A 15,512-nucleotide genomic window follows, 5' to 3' on the forward strand; every position below is an offset into this window, starting at 1 on the left:
AAATCTACAATATGTTTCCTTAGCACTGCAGCAGAGCACAAAGCCAGTGATGGATCTTTATAGCCTGACCAGATTGTGCGGGGTATGGCAGGGCAGAACTTGCCTCTTCCTCTGTTTGACATGTGAAGACACACAAACTATTTGTACATCACCTTTCCTCTGATGGGCGAAAACAGTTCCTCAGTCTTACACGAACATTTACACTAACCATTTGGGTTCTCCTTTATGTTCGTTTATAAATGCCTCTTAAAATGCCGTGAGTGCAATCCACAAATTGTGCCACGCGAACGAAATAAAAACAAGCGACGTTAAAAGTTTAACTTCCAGGTGACGTGTGTGTGTGTGTGTGTGTGTGTGTGTGTGTGTGTGTGGTGGTGTGAGTTTGTGGTTTACTGATGCGTGGCTGAACTATGCCATGAGAGCTCGTTTCTGAGTCTAAAAGAAACCCTGAGCCTCATGCCCAGGTCACCGGTGCCAGGGGAGTGCGCCTCCCTCTCCACGGACCGTGGAACCCGTCCAGCTCACGGCCCCTATCACGCCAAGGCATCTCGCTGATTAATGATGTAAGCAACTGGGAGGTATGGAACTTATTAGTACTTTGAAGCAAAGAGGGTCTGCCATTCGTTAACTTCTTCTGGACTTTTCCCAAAGGGAAGGAGGAGGGAAAAAAAAAGGTTAGCATTTTGGAAGCTGAACAAAGGCGTTTCCCCTCAGCGTTGCCCTCAGTGTTCGCTCGCTTCATGACACTTTGTCTCCCGCAGCTTCTCCTGGAGAGACGGCTCTGAAAAGTGAAGACAGACACGCAGACTTTATCGTGCCAAGGCTGGAGAGGATGATTGTAGCTCCTTCCCCGGGTTTTGAAGTTTGGGGGGGGGGGGCGATTTCTCTACCCGGCAATACGATAAATGTTGACGCTGTGGGAATTTATGCCGCTACCATAAAACGCACTCCGAACCCTGTCATTAGGAATTTACGCCACGAAACAGTACTCGTGATTAGAAAATATTTGCTGTAACGTTTTTGAGTATCAGTGGTGCCCAGAAGGAGCAGCCAGGCCTCAGTGTTTTGACTGCGAGACAGTGGTGCACCACCTGGGGACTGAGTAACTAGAGGGTACTGCCCAAATTGCTTGCTTTGCAAACGCACTCTGGCCCAGAGAGGAGTGCATTTTTCCCCCTGTGCAGAAGACTGTGGAGGGTTTAAACAGCTGCTGCAGATTTTGAACACAGCTGCAACACATTTCCCCTGCACATTTCAGAGTCACTCACTGGCTTTTTACAGCCACAGCTCACAACTGCTTGCACTGTCCTTAAAAGCACCATCTTCATATACTGTCCTTTACAGTGTTCTATGATGTAATGTTTTGGGTTTTCCCCAACAAGCGCATTCAGTGTTGGTCATTTGTACATGCCAAGACTGAGAGTTTTATGTTTTTGTTTTGTGTATTAAAGTGTTTTCGTGTTAAACGGTCAATATTAACTCCCTTCACATCCCCAAGGTTTGTTTCTTTTTAAAGTTTTTGTTTTTTTGCTGTGACATTTCTTTCATTTCCTTAGTTTGTTTGGTAGTAAAAATTTTCACCCATTTGTTTGGTTTGTCTAGTAAGAATAATGTTGCTGATGGACATCTTGTTGTGTCTCGTGCACAGATTGTGTGTATGTACAGTAAGCAACCCTGTTTACTTCTCTGTGCCTCGTTGTCCAGACGTTTGGTGATGTTTAAGGCTCGCTGCCCCTGGGCACTACCACTGCTTTTGTGTTGGAGAGAATAGTCGCTTTTTTCATGTCTGGGCCAGAGGGTCTTCAGAGCCCATCTTAGAACTGAGGGCGAATGGAAAAGCTTCAAAACACCTGGTACTGGAGGAAGAGGAAGAGGAGGAGGAGGAGGAGGAAGAGGCACTGGGATATTCTCGTGAGCATGCTCTTCACAGACAGACAGCCTGGGCTGCCCCTGCACAGGCTGCATTCGTCTGATCTGAGGAGCATTTGTGTGTCAATAAGATGAAAGCCTTGCAGGTGAAATCCCTTTACCTGCCCCCTGCCGAAGGAGGGCCTCACTGGCACTAAAGTAAAGGAGGGAATTTCACAGACTGGCTACATGGAGTGTCTGTTCCTGTTTGCACAGGGGTTAGAGAGAAGTTCATACTCCTAGTTATGCTCTTGTATGGTACAGTGAGTACCTAGTGTCCTTTTTAACGTTGTCCTAGCGTGTCGTATCGGGGGTCTGGTGTCTAGGTCACACATAACACTGTCAGCTGGAAGGGTGTTCGTTTTTCATTTCTGGTGGAATTTGTAGCATGTGACTTTGGATTTAAAAAAAGGAACAAGCCCACTGTTTGAAGGGCAACTAAACAGATTACTCTTTCTGTAAAACGCCCGTGTTCTCATTTTAGATCTTTTTATTAAGATTTTACAAAGATGTCTTGTGATGGTTGACTTAATGTCATTAAGACGTCCCGTAGACTTTCCCAGAGATGGGGAGATTCTGGCTGAGGCGCACATCACATCCGCTTCTTGGTCATGGAATGTGACCCTTTCTCCCGAGCTGCCTTCTCCAGTAGTAGACTGTAGATGACATATGGCAGTCTGACTGCTCTACAAGCACAAGCTTAGTCCTCATCTCAGAATTTGGACTCTGGTAACCGATTTCCTTATTAAAAGCAAATTTGCTTGTTTCTGTCTCTGTGCACACACACTTACAGAGATATTCAGTAACACGTTTCCCAGAACTCCTACTGGATGTGCTCTGAGTCCATGACAGCGCTGTCTCTCTCTCTCTTTCAGTAGAGTCACTGTGCTCTGTCTCTGATAAGCGTATGCTGAGGCTGTCATAAGCTGAAAGCCTGTTCCCCATTGAGGACAGGGAATGAGGTGTTTTGACCCTGTGTTTGGGTTCAAGCACAGTGGCAGTCTTCAGAGGGAGTCAGGCTGCCTGCTCAGTGGCCTTGTGTTCTGCACCCTCTCCTCACCCTTAATTTGCTTTTAGTATGCCTGTCATTCAGAGCGAGCCGTACATGTGGTCTTTATTGGGCCTTGTTGTGTGAATCCTACAGGGAGTTTATTTAGCATGCTGGAAGAAGAGGGAATCACAGGGTTTATTGTAAAATGTTTCTCCCGAAATAACGTCACGACACATTCCGAGTTAAGGCTGCCCATCTTTGCGCAAGACTTCATAAGGTAGCCGCATGTGCGCCGCGTTCGTCGACCGTGCCAAACGTATAAATAACGGAGAGCTTTTCTGTGGTGAGACGGTCGCATCCAGTTGGCTGTGTGTTGTGAGTGTGGATCCTTCCATAGCCCAGGCAGGCACTTTAAATTAATTATTAGTTTTATAGCAGCCCCTCAGGCCGTGTTGAGGCAGCTGAGCCCAAAAGGGGGCTAATCCGGCCCTGCTTTACAGAAAATCAATGCTGGCCTTTGGTGTTGGCATGCCATCCGGGTAGGGGGACACATGTCAGATAACTCCTGATTTTTTCATGAGGTGTGTTTTGAAGTTGTAAAACCAATGGGAGGTAGCTGGAGGTGCTGAAAGAAATACCCAGAAGCCATGAAGGGATGACCGACGTCTCCTCAAGAGTCAGACAAGTGTTCACCAAATATTAGCCGAGTGAAGATAATGATGCTCAGCGTTTCTTAAATAGATTTTCAGTTTCCACAGTGTAACTGAGCCACAGTGTTTCTTGTTGCTTGTTTAGGTTTTGCTTATTCTGAAGTTCTTGGGGAACCGCTAGCTACATTAGCTTGTGTTAGTAAGCTAAAAATAGATCTCTTAGTCACAGAGCTGTTGTGTTTTTCGTCCATTCAGGCCCATACATCCATACAGATATGTTGTATACGCCCTGCACAGTCACAAGACTGATATCACTTGACCAATATCTAGTCTTGAGTCTGACTAGACAGCAGAAGTAAATTAGCCAGGAAATGAATTAGCCTCCTGTATTAGCCTCCTGAATTAGCCTCCTGTATTAATTCTGTAATAGTCCTGATTCTTTCTACTTTTATAGCAACTGGGAGTTGGCTGAGTCTTGGGTAGAGGGGTGTCAATCAAGTGTGTTCATTAGAATATTATGACCATGCTCATATGGTCCTCAGATTGCTCTGATCAATTTGGCAGGTTTTTTGGTATTGTTTATTCCCCCACCTTTTATATGTTGTGTGTTTTTGTTTGTGTGTTTGCTTTAAAGAAACAGCAATGCTCAAGTGTGGTGTCGTAGATACATTTTTAAAATTGCGTGTTCCCAAGTGGCGAAATGCCCCAATATATGTCTGTATTGGAGGGTTAGCTAGCCTTAATATTGTGCACATATAACAATTAACAGTACTACTCCCAGTTGCTCGTACAAATAACTAGGATAACCAATCATTGTCCAGATGGCTAGATGCATGATCTAAGGGAATGTTTGCGTCGCCATTAGAAACGGACATGGGCATTAATATTAATATTATAAGGTTTAATGGGAGGCTAGAGAGCACAAAGGTTTTTACTTGAGACTGAATGTCACTCGTAGGACCTTCTGGACCAGACGTGCGTACGAGAACTCGTGGTATCCCACGGATCATCTCTGGTCAGAAGATGATCATTTGATTCATGGTTTTAAGACTTTGCATGTGGGGTTAATTCTGACTCTGTGTATTGTATTATTTTTTGTATCGCTTTATTTTATGGGTGTTGGAGTGCAGCTCTGTGATTGAGGGGAATGTTCTTCGAGCCTGAGGAACACAGCTAGCCCTGCACCTCCTCTCCGCTGTGGGCTCGGCGTGCCTTGTGTGAGAAGTGTTATTCTTCCTCATGTTCCTCTGTGACTATTGCTGAAAGCTTTTTGGCAGCAGCTCGTGTGGAGGTACTGTTATCCCATGGAAGCATGCGGTGTATGTTGCTCTTAGCAGCCCAGTACGAGGCCACTCGTGATCTCAGGGGAAGCCCTCCAGCGCCTCTGAGGGGGAGAATCCTCTTAAATCCCCAAAGAGGGCGCACCACACAACCACCCCCGCCTCTCCCACTCGTCCCCCACAACCACCCCCGCCTCTCCCCATCCTGGATGGACACCCCCAGCATCTCTAATCCACCACCTCCACGTCCTCCTGCTGCTCCACTCAGGATATGTGGCTCTTGTGCCAGTGAAGGCGGAAACGGTCAGGATGTGTTTCCAAGCCGTCTTTTTATTTTATTTATTTTTATAACCCATAGAAAACTTTTAATGCTTTGATAATGTACAAATTGAAAAGAGTAATAATATCTTTGTAATTTTGTGGATAATATAAAGCACAATATTAAATGAACCACATATTGATTGGTCATATTTAGACTATGTAATTTAAAAAATATGTGTTAAGTTTGCATATAAGTCTTTATTGCTTACTATATAGCTTATGCATAGTACATGTCTGTACATCTAAACTTTCTGGGTATGAAGACAAATATCATTCTGCACCCTTGTTCATTCACATTATTTGCTGCTTTCTTCATAATGGAATGTGTGAAATTGATGAATTATTTTCATCCTCGTGAATCCATCTTTCACCCAGCACAATGAAGAATGGAGAAATGTGACCGAACTCCCCCAAAGCGAAGGGGAAACCCTCAGGAATGGAATTAAGGGAGTGACGCAGCTCTGCACAGCCCTCCCAGTGATTCACTGTGGTCCATAGATCATTTTATATTTAACTCCGTGTGTGGGAGATCTGGATATTGAACAGGACCTTTGAGTTTGTTCAGCTGGGTTTTTGTCTCTAAGGTTCACTCTGGGCAGAATCGAGCTTTTCCCAAAGGCCAAAAGAGGGATGATATCATAATTATTTTAATATGATCTAAAGGGGTGATGGTGAATATTTAGTGAACGGAATCTATTGAGCGAGGGGGGTGAGTTTCTCGGCCTCGCTCAGCAACAGAAAGGCCAACATTGTTCACCCCAGAGGAGCACAGACAAAAGTTAGATTTTTCATGACTGCATGTCAAGGACTGTAAGCAGATCTGGGTGAAGATGCACCGGACCTCCTTTCGTTCTGTGATGTAGTATTGATGCGTGGCCCAGAGGTGATATGCCTCAGGAGCTCAGCGTGTGGAGTTGGTGGGCGGACATTTCTCAGTCATTTCTGCTTTTTGGCATTTATCTTTATTTTCGAAAACGGATGAGAGTCTTTGACCATCTGCAGGGGTTTTTGTTTTTGTCTTTTTTGGCCATAATTTAGATTTATTATGTACTATATCTGTCGATAGTTGATTGAGAATTGACATGCAAGCTTATCTCACACATGGTTCTCCCAAAAAGCATATGTATGTTAATGTGTTTCGCTCGTAGCCGTGGACTCTTCTGATTAAGGCGCGCTGTGCAGAATTATTCAGTTTTATGGTGAACTTACCAGCTTGGAAACAGTGCTAGCATTTAAACTTCCATTTGCAACCGTTAACTGTCAGAATCTGTTGAATTATGGATATTTATTTTCCTCAGAGCTCCAAGAACCACCAAAATGACTTTAATAGCTCAAGTGGTAATACTAATGTTCTCTTATGAAGACCACCATTATTAGCATATCACTCCAGTGCTTAAGAGTTTACCATTGACTTTCGATGAGGAGTACACATACTAGTGGTATCCAATAGTTCATAATTCTCCATCTTATTTGCTGTCATTTACTAATGCCCCAAGGCAGTGAATTCAGGAATGATTTTGCATCTCAGTAAATTTGATGCTGTCAGCGTGTCCGTGAAAGTGTTGCCTTTACCACCTTTTAGGTTGTATATTCTTCTGTAGAAGTCCAAATCAGCCTGCACTGGGTAGTCGTTTCAGAGGGAGGGAGAGAGAGAGACTTGTTTGAGATGTGCATTTTAATCCTGGCCTGTTTAATGTTTGCCCCCTGACAATCTGAGCCAGACATCATTTTAATGGCATGTACAGTGATAAAGCCAATAAAACGTCAAGATGATTGATAATATGAGCATTATGGCAATATGACTTTCCTGTCCGCCTCTCCGCTGTAGATGATGGTTTCCAAATTGAATTCTGTGTGTGTGTGTGTGTGTGTGTGTGTGTGTGTGTGTGTGTGTGTGTGTGTGTGTGTGTGTGTGTGAGAGAGAGAGAGAGAGAGAGAGAGAGAGAGAGAGAGAGAGAGAGAGAGAGAGAGAGAGAGAGAGAGAGAGAGAGAGAGAGAGAGAGAGAGAGAGAGAGAGAGAGAGAGAGAATGAACATATGGGTGCACTTTGTGTGTGTGCACAAGAGTGAGTGTATGTATTGGTGTACAGTGTGTGTGTGTGAGGGAGAGAGAAAGTGTACATATGGGTGCACTTTGTGTGAGTGAGGGAGAGTGTATGGTTGCGCTTTGGGTGTGTGCATGTGAGAGAGTGTATGTATAGGTGCTTTGTGTGTGTGTATATGTGTGTGTCAGAAAGTGTATGCATGGGTGCACTTTGTGTATATCTGCACGGAGAGCGTGGTGTTTTTTTAATCATGTAACTGTACAATTCGGTTAATATGACCATATTCTTCCTCACTTAATCTTTAATTTCCAATGGAATGTTGTCATTATGGTTTGGTGATTACTGTTAATACTTGAGGAACTGACATTATCTAGTTATCATTTTCTAAAGTGATTGTGGAGATTAACATATCTGATAATGAAGCAAATATTTCCCTAAACTGTTTAACTGGAAAAATAGATGTTCATACCCAGCCCTTCTGTTATTTTTCCATCTCTCTCCTTAGCCGTGTGTGTGTGTGTGTGTGTGTGTGTGTGTGTGTGTGTGTGTGTGTGTGTGTGTGTGTGTGTGTGTGTGTGTGTGTGTGTGTGTGTGTGTGTGTGTGTGTATGGGAGAGCTATCGTGGATGGTGTGGTAAATGTGATGTCATGGGATTAGTGTATGTGAGCGTGTTGGATACCAATGAAAGCAAAGTGTATTGCTCATTGGTAATAAATAGTGTTAAAGCTTACCTCACGGGTGACAAAGATCTGAAGCTCTCTGCCAAAAGCTATGACCTGTGAGTGTGTGTGTGTGTGTGTGTGTGTGTGTGTGTGTGTGTGTGTGTTTCGTATCAAATGAGGTTTATTTAAAGAAAATCTTGAATGGGTTTGAGAGCTTGCAAAGAAGTGAAATATTCATTTCCCTTAACAATTCTGCACTTGTCTAAACACCATTGCGCTGATCCTACCTTCGTCTGTAATACTGCTGGACCATAATGGCCTAATTTCAACACCGTGTCCACCCGTGTTCCTCTCGCCTGGATCCTCATCAAAGTGCCAGATTGGAAATGAAGAATAAAGCCAAATGATTCATATTATATAAGCAACCTTTTAAAACTCACTATGTATTAGAGTGAGTTGCAAGTTATTTAATGCCATGTTTGGTGTCAGAATTAAGTGATGTATGCATAACTTGATATGTTAAATCTTATGAGTACTCTGTCTTTTTTATTTTACAAGTAAAATTTCTTTATATATATTTTAACTTAAAGATTGACATGGCAGTAATAGTAATAATGCAGAGAAAGTCCTGCTCAGAGAAATTAAACATGAGGCAGCGACTCTGGAATAACGTTTTCCCCATTTTGTGGTCAACTTTCTTGGTGTCCTTATAGTGAAGTTTAGGTCATTGCATTTCATTTGTGTCTAGAGTCGTCTTCCACATCCCCATTGAGTTCTTAAAGAAGGCCCTCGGAGTACCATTGATGTTATATAGCATCAAGCGTTCCAGGATACGTGTGTGGGGTATTGAATCATAGGTTCTCTTCTAGTCAGTCCAGGCAGTGCAGGACTTCCTGTCTGGACGGTGCGGGCTCCAGTTGAGCGTTCGGGTTCTGTCCCGTCCCTTAGCAGCTGCTTAATTTCCTCTGCCAGATACTCATGGAGTGCACAGCCTGGAGGTGCCCAGTTCTTCATACTTCAGACTATTTCTTAGAAGTTTGCTACCATGATGGTTACTGGATCCTGTTCAGGGAGATTACTGTGGTCTGCACTCAAGCTCAGTAACCACTGGGCATTGTTTGTGCAGTTTCTTCTGCTATATGCCTTTCGTGTATTGTTCAGTCTTTAGCTTTGGTGTGTGTGTTCGCATGTTTGATGATAACATTGTCTCATAACAGTGACTCCTGGTTAGAGGTGGGATAAACTATACTGTTAGTGAACAGTCCGATTGTGATGTTGGTGTGTTGTAAGCAGGACAAAATGTGAAAACACGAGGATCTGAGCAACTTGGACCAAACTGTGATGGCAACATGGCTGCTAGAACATCTTGAAATCAGCAGGTGTTGTGGAGTGTTCCTGTGGCGTGTGTGCGGTGTTTAGTTCCTACCAGAAATGGTCCAAAGCAGGTGATTAATCCAGAGTCGTGCTGACTCCAAGCCTCACTGATGTGCATGGGGGAATGAAGGCTACACCAACTGGTGCAACCCCATCAGAAAAACTAGATATCAAACTCCTGAAAAGTTTACGTTGGCTATTATTGAGAGGTGTCACAAACCACAGCACGTGCTCGTCCGTGAGTGTCTTATATTTGTTGCCGTAGCCCCCCTTATATCCGATTGCCCCAGTCCCCGAGCATCTGACGTAAACCTTTGTAACCGCAGTGATGGAGAATTGAGAAGGACCGAGCTAAGAGCCTGTGGAGCATCCAGATACAGAATGACAGAACGGTAATGGCTAACCAGCCACACATAGTGATGGACAAACAGCAGAAAGGGGCTGTAGTGATAGATGTGGCAGCCCCAAGTGATGGTATTTCTTGAGCTTTTTGTGTTCCTTGTTCCTGATGTTGCCAAGGGCTGACAAGAGCTTGAGAAGATATGGAAGTTGAAGGCAAAAGTTGTTCCCAAAATAATGGGCGCACTACAGGCTCCGTCTGGGATTACACGAAGAAGCAGAAGGATTTGACCAAGCCTACATGCACAGATGATCTGTGGTCAGTTCTCCAAAATACTCGGAGAACTGCTGAGCTCCTGTAAAAACTGAGCACAAACGTACCTAGAAGAAGATGCTGATTTGAAGGCAAATGGTGGTCACACCATTCATTGTTTGTTAATTGACAAAAATAAACTACTAACACTTTTATTTTTGAAAGCTTTCATACTTTGCAGCATTTCCCCAGCTGTCTACGACCTTTGAACCATACTGTATATATAAAATATATGCATGTATGCATGTAATTTCAGCCGTGTGTGCGCGTGTGCATGTGTGTAATAGATATTTAATTCTCAGTCAGCATATGCTGACCTGTGTTCTCAGAAAACTCTTCTCTCTATTTTAAACCTGCCTGCTGGCTCAACTCGAGGAAGCTTTTTTGCTTTTTATGTAAATAGTGATTGATGGTGCGTCTTACCTAGCGTGCAGCTTTTGACAAAAAGTATTGATGGATCCTCTCAGTAAGTGTTAGTCGAGGTGACAGAGTAATCCATTTTAAGATGAATTGCAGCAGAAACTACCTCCATGGCAAAGTCATGGATTCTGTTTCATCTGCTCTTTAAGGGCTGACTGCATTCAGAAGTGCCTAACAGAGAGTCCTGTCATTTCAATAGTGTTTTTCTCTTACTGGTGTCCTGTGGTGATTCTAAATTTAGTAAGCACTCTGCAATGCTACATATATTAAATTGGAGCTATTTGTAACCCCGGAAGTAAAATTTTTCAGTCTTGATATATTGCAGAAATATTTTGACATTGATTTTCTACTTAAACCAAAAGTAAAGTCAATAGACACTAAAAAAAACATTTTAAACATGTCTTTTTACATTTTTATTGTTACATATGTAACATCTACAATATATTAGAAACAAGGGTTATTAATTTGTGTTAATAATCTACAGCTTTAAAATTATTTGCCTCTTTTCTTGAAAGCAGTTTAATCTGTTCACCTTATAGTGAGAGATCTTCAAGACACATCCAGTACACGCGTGTTGACAAACCTGTCTCCTCCTCGTCTTTCTTTAAGAAAACAATGTGTGTTTTGCATTCAGGTCAATTGTCTGAACAAAAATCTAATCTTCATCAAAGTTTGAGGATCCTTTGATACATTTAATAGCGCACCCTAAAAACAGGCACATGTAAGCTTGTTATTGAATCATATTCAAACCTATATGACCAGTTTCTTGGGATTACATGTATATAACCACATCTTTTCAACCATGCAAGTCCCAAACACTACTAACAATTAATCTCGATGGATCTCTTGCTTGTCTTATGGTCATGTGTTTTCAGCTCTGCCTAAGGGATCGTGTTTAAACTATTGTCACCTGGATGTGGCAAACCGGTTAATGAGCTGCTGTAAGAGATCGATCTACCCATCTCCCTTTCATTAAATGATACATTTAAAGGCGTTTACACCATATTAAAATATACCTGCTTGGCCATTAAGGCTCATTGGCTGAGTGCATGCTTACCGCTTGGTGCCTACATGGTTTGTTTAAGTTGGGTAATGTGGTCGATCCACATGTTAGTCCGAGTTAAAGGCCATTCTGAGGCCTGATGATGGATGGGTAACCACATCCCCCTAACCATGCACACCAAGGAAGCACAATTTCTGTAATGGCTACAATCAAGGGGAACTGCTCTCACTTCTGGCATTTGCTGACAAATTCAAGAGCCCTAAAGCCCAGCTACAGACACTAGTCAGAATGATGAAGTTTTGTGTATATGTTAAGAGGAGAAGGGCCGTGGCTGTGAATTGGATCTGGTGCAGACACGGGGCAGACGCTGGGTTGACAGAAGCAGATTTGAACAGATGCTTCAAGGGGACCTCAGCCCATGAAACCATCCTGTCCTGCATCCAGAGCCCCGCCCTCTAACTGCTGTATAAATAGATTCTCATGACAGGGCAATTCATCTCCAGCCATGAAAACATCAACTTTAAAAGACAGCTTGTAGAGAGCCGGTGCTTGTTAGGGCCAGATCAGCAGTGCGGATGCCTGGGATGTAAACTCATGAAGAGAAGATTAATTTATCTGTCATCCCTGACTTTGACAGTTGCTGTAAATCTGACTCAGGCCTATGTGAGGGAGAGGCGGACGCTCGGTGCCAGATAGAAAATCGGGGCGAAAGAGAAGGCCGCGGTGGATGGTAAAACTTTCAGATGGGCAATATCAAAATAGCTCTCTCACTCACTCATCCACTCACTGCTTCACTCCACCTGGGATGTGTAGTGCATTCCTGTCGGGCAATGTGCTTGGAGCTCTTTGGGAGAAGGGAACATTTGGCAACGATTTCAAGTCTTCCCTTCTACCCCTATTTTTTTCACTCTTGTTATTTTCAAGATGGTGGTCACGTAAAGCGCCCTGGAAAATGAATAGTGGGAGTGTCAGAGAAGCCATTTGCTGCGTGATTGATGGGAGCAGGCGAGTTGTGGTGGCTGTGTTCTCTGATCTGCTTCTTAAGAACCATGCCTGGCATTCCCCTGGAAACAGCACAGGTTTCTCCACAGTTAATGCCAGGCCGTTCCATCAAAGTGCCACGCATCTCAGCGGATCTATAACGCACCTGTGTTATAGTTCTACATTTTATTGGACAAATGGTATGATAAGTACTTTGTCAGAAAACACCAGATTTGTCTTCACACTTTATTGGGTTCACGTGTTTTAGTCTAATTGCAGATCTTGCTGATTTGTGTTTCTGTGATTGAAAGACTCCTTTTACACTTACACTTTTGCAAGCGTGCACGGACAACATTTCAAGGTTTTGTCCTCCTTACATTTTCCAGAATGTCTGTGGCCAATGAGAGACCTTCATTTGATGTATTGATGTACAGATGTGGATGTAGTTACAGCTATGTCCTCAGCCCTGTGCTGTCAATAAAAAAAAAATCCCCACTGGGTCACAGTTTGGCACATGCACTCGGATGTCTGCCTGTCTCCGAGTGGCCGTTTTCTGTTCTGCCATATTTACACCAGATTTTCCTTCAACTGATTCCACATTACGGAGTCAGCTGTGTGGAGGCTTTATAAGCTCTTCCAGCCGACCTCTTTTGGAACATCGTTGTTGATCTTTACAGGCACCGTTAAAGCGATAATTAGAAGGTTTTACATTTGACTTATCAACACTCTTTGTTAAGCATAGTGAAACTGTGCCCCAAAGACAAAGCTGCAGGTTTCCTATTGATTTGAATTTGCATGCAACTGGATTTTGCCTTGATATGTTAGTCCTTGTCCCGGCGTGAGGCACGGCCTTACGCCTTGAGGGAGAGAAGCTGGGGGGAAGGGTGGGTGTGGAAAGGGTGGGGGATATTGTTAATTAGCATGTGGAGGGAAAGTGCTCCTGACAACTAGTAACCGGGTCCTGATAAATATGGAGACTAAACATTTCCTGATCCCTTTTGTCTGTAAGATCCCCCATCTGAGAATTTAAACTCCTTTCACCTGAGAGGAAATCAAAGATAATCCAGAGTTTTGATGTTGAGAGAAACTTTTCAGTTTCTGGAAAAAGGGGGTCACCAATGTATAGGGCAATAGGTTTAAGCTGTAAACCCTGCACAAAGGGTTCTGACACTCTGCGTCTCCCTGCTCGTCTGAGAAGAGTCTTTGCAAAGTTCTAAGCACCTTCTCTGTGCATGACTAAACCTATTGAGGAATGGAGAGATAAAGAAACCCAAGGCTTAAAATCAAACTTTAATTTTCTATTAAAAAAAAAAAGCAAAATCCTTGGGATCAATTTGGAAAGGTTATCCATACAGGTGGAAGGAATTTAATTTGATTTAATTAATTCCATTGCTTGTGCATAATAAATGGTAATGTTGCCATAGAGATGCTGAAAGGAGAGATTATTCAATGTTTTCCCCCCCTATAAATGGCAGCCTATTCAGTTCTAAATAATCATTCCGTCAGCATTGTAGATTTATTCTTCAGGGGGTTTTCACACTAGTCAATCATTAGCAAACTTTAGCAGAGGTTGCAGGACTTGTACTAGTGGAATAGTTCAAGCCAGCGAGCACTCCACCGAGCTGTCACATACATGCCCTGGATACTTTCTCCTTATTGTCTTGGGGTTTCTTTTTGTCTTCTGTCCTTATTAACCGTACAACTATGATGGTCCCACACCAGTTGTGGCTTGAAGAGCACACGCATGCAGTAGGTAAATCAGGCACAGTTCTGTATTTTATTATGAAATGTTTTAACAATCCACCGTGTACTTTCTATTACAACGGCGGAAAGAAGACCATAAAGGCTCCGTTTCACAGTGGGGACTTTTAAGGCCGGCCAGTATTTGCTAACCTTTTCTATCTCGTTTGACAGTGTCAAACATGACACAAACTGGAAAACATTAGTTACATACAGTAAGTATAGTGTAAGCAGCCTGGCTATCATGGCATGCAGGTCACTCGGGGGGTGTGTGTGTGTGTGTGTGCGAGAGCCTTCACATCCTCCTCTGCAGGCCTTGAGTAATGACCTTCTCCTTCTCCTCCTCTGACTGATTCATGCAACTTCAGTATTGCTTTACTGCACATTTGCTTACCATAAGAATGTAATTTTCAGCTATAAGGTCCCAAGTCTTGGCAGTGGAGCGGGGCGGGGGGGGGGGGGGAATGGTCCATTTCTTGCCAAAGCAACAGCCCTGGATGATCTAGAGGTCTGCCCCGGGGGATGGGTTATCCACATCAGGCCAAAGTGCTGTCACGCTGTGGAAAAATGATTAATTTCCTCCCTCTCTCCCTTTTATCCCTGCAGGATGCAGGGCTGCATAGCGGCACTCGCTCAGACGAATGCTGCATCCGTGCATATGCAGATCTCCATCCGAGTCGTTAGATGCTCTCTGATCAATAATCGCCCGCATGATTAGCATTTAGCTCTTAAGCTAGGAGAGGCCCCGCTGCATGGCTGTGCATATGTGCACCTCACAAGGTCGGCTCCCGCTCCAGTCTGGGGAACAGATCTGGGGCGGGCCCGCCACCTGTTAAAGCGTGTTGCCTTGATGAAGGCGTGCTGCGCGGGAAGGAAGAGGCCGGCTGTGCGCAGACACGGAGCTGTAGGGCAGAGACAGCGTGGTGGGCCTGCGTCTTTTAGCATAAACACGCAGGTCGGAGACTCTCTCTCCATCGCCCGTCTGCCCATTAATACCACATCAGTTAAGAGCAGCAGTTTACAGTAGAGTAACGAGAGAGAGAGAGACAGAGAGCAGGAATAAACGACGATTGTGCGATTCTATAATAACTCGGTTAATGACATAAACTATTCAAATGTCTCATAGGCCAGCGTGCTGGGGTCTCTCCTGTACTGTTACTAAACAGAAGACAGTACCAGTTTGACAGCTCCAAGTGTCTGAGGCCAAGGAAATAATTGATAGCAGGCTGCCTGCATCCAAGGTCCTTTAGCAGTAATTGCAAGCAGAATGTGACTCTCTGATCTCACCAGTGGTATTCGCCATGCCAAAACAGCCCAGCTTTGACAGATTGCCTTCCTGCAGTAATAACTTAGGCATGTTCTCTGCTTTCTCACACAAGGCCACGCAGCCTTCCTTCCACAGAACCCACTGAATGATTATTTTATGCCGAGTTTTTATTTCGCCTCTGCTCCCATTTTTGACAGGCCACTCTCAAAATAAAGGTTT

General features: G+C 43.8%; 1 protein-coding gene across 3 annotated transcripts in view; it reads left to right on the forward strand.

Moving 5' to 3' along the window:
* The window catches only part of lrmda (leucine rich melanocyte differentiation associated), a 138,280-nt gene that overhangs the window by 7,905 nt on the left and 114,863 nt on the right, over positions 1-15,512 (forward strand). The gene's annotated exons all lie outside the window — the stretch shown is intronic.

Source organism: Brachyhypopomus gauderio, chromosome 15 (assembly GCF_052324685.1).
Source record: "Brachyhypopomus gauderio isolate BG-103 chromosome 15, BGAUD_0.2, whole genome shotgun sequence".
Lineage (NCBI taxonomy): Eukaryota > Metazoa > Chordata > Actinopteri > Gymnotiformes > Hypopomidae > Brachyhypopomus > Brachyhypopomus gauderio.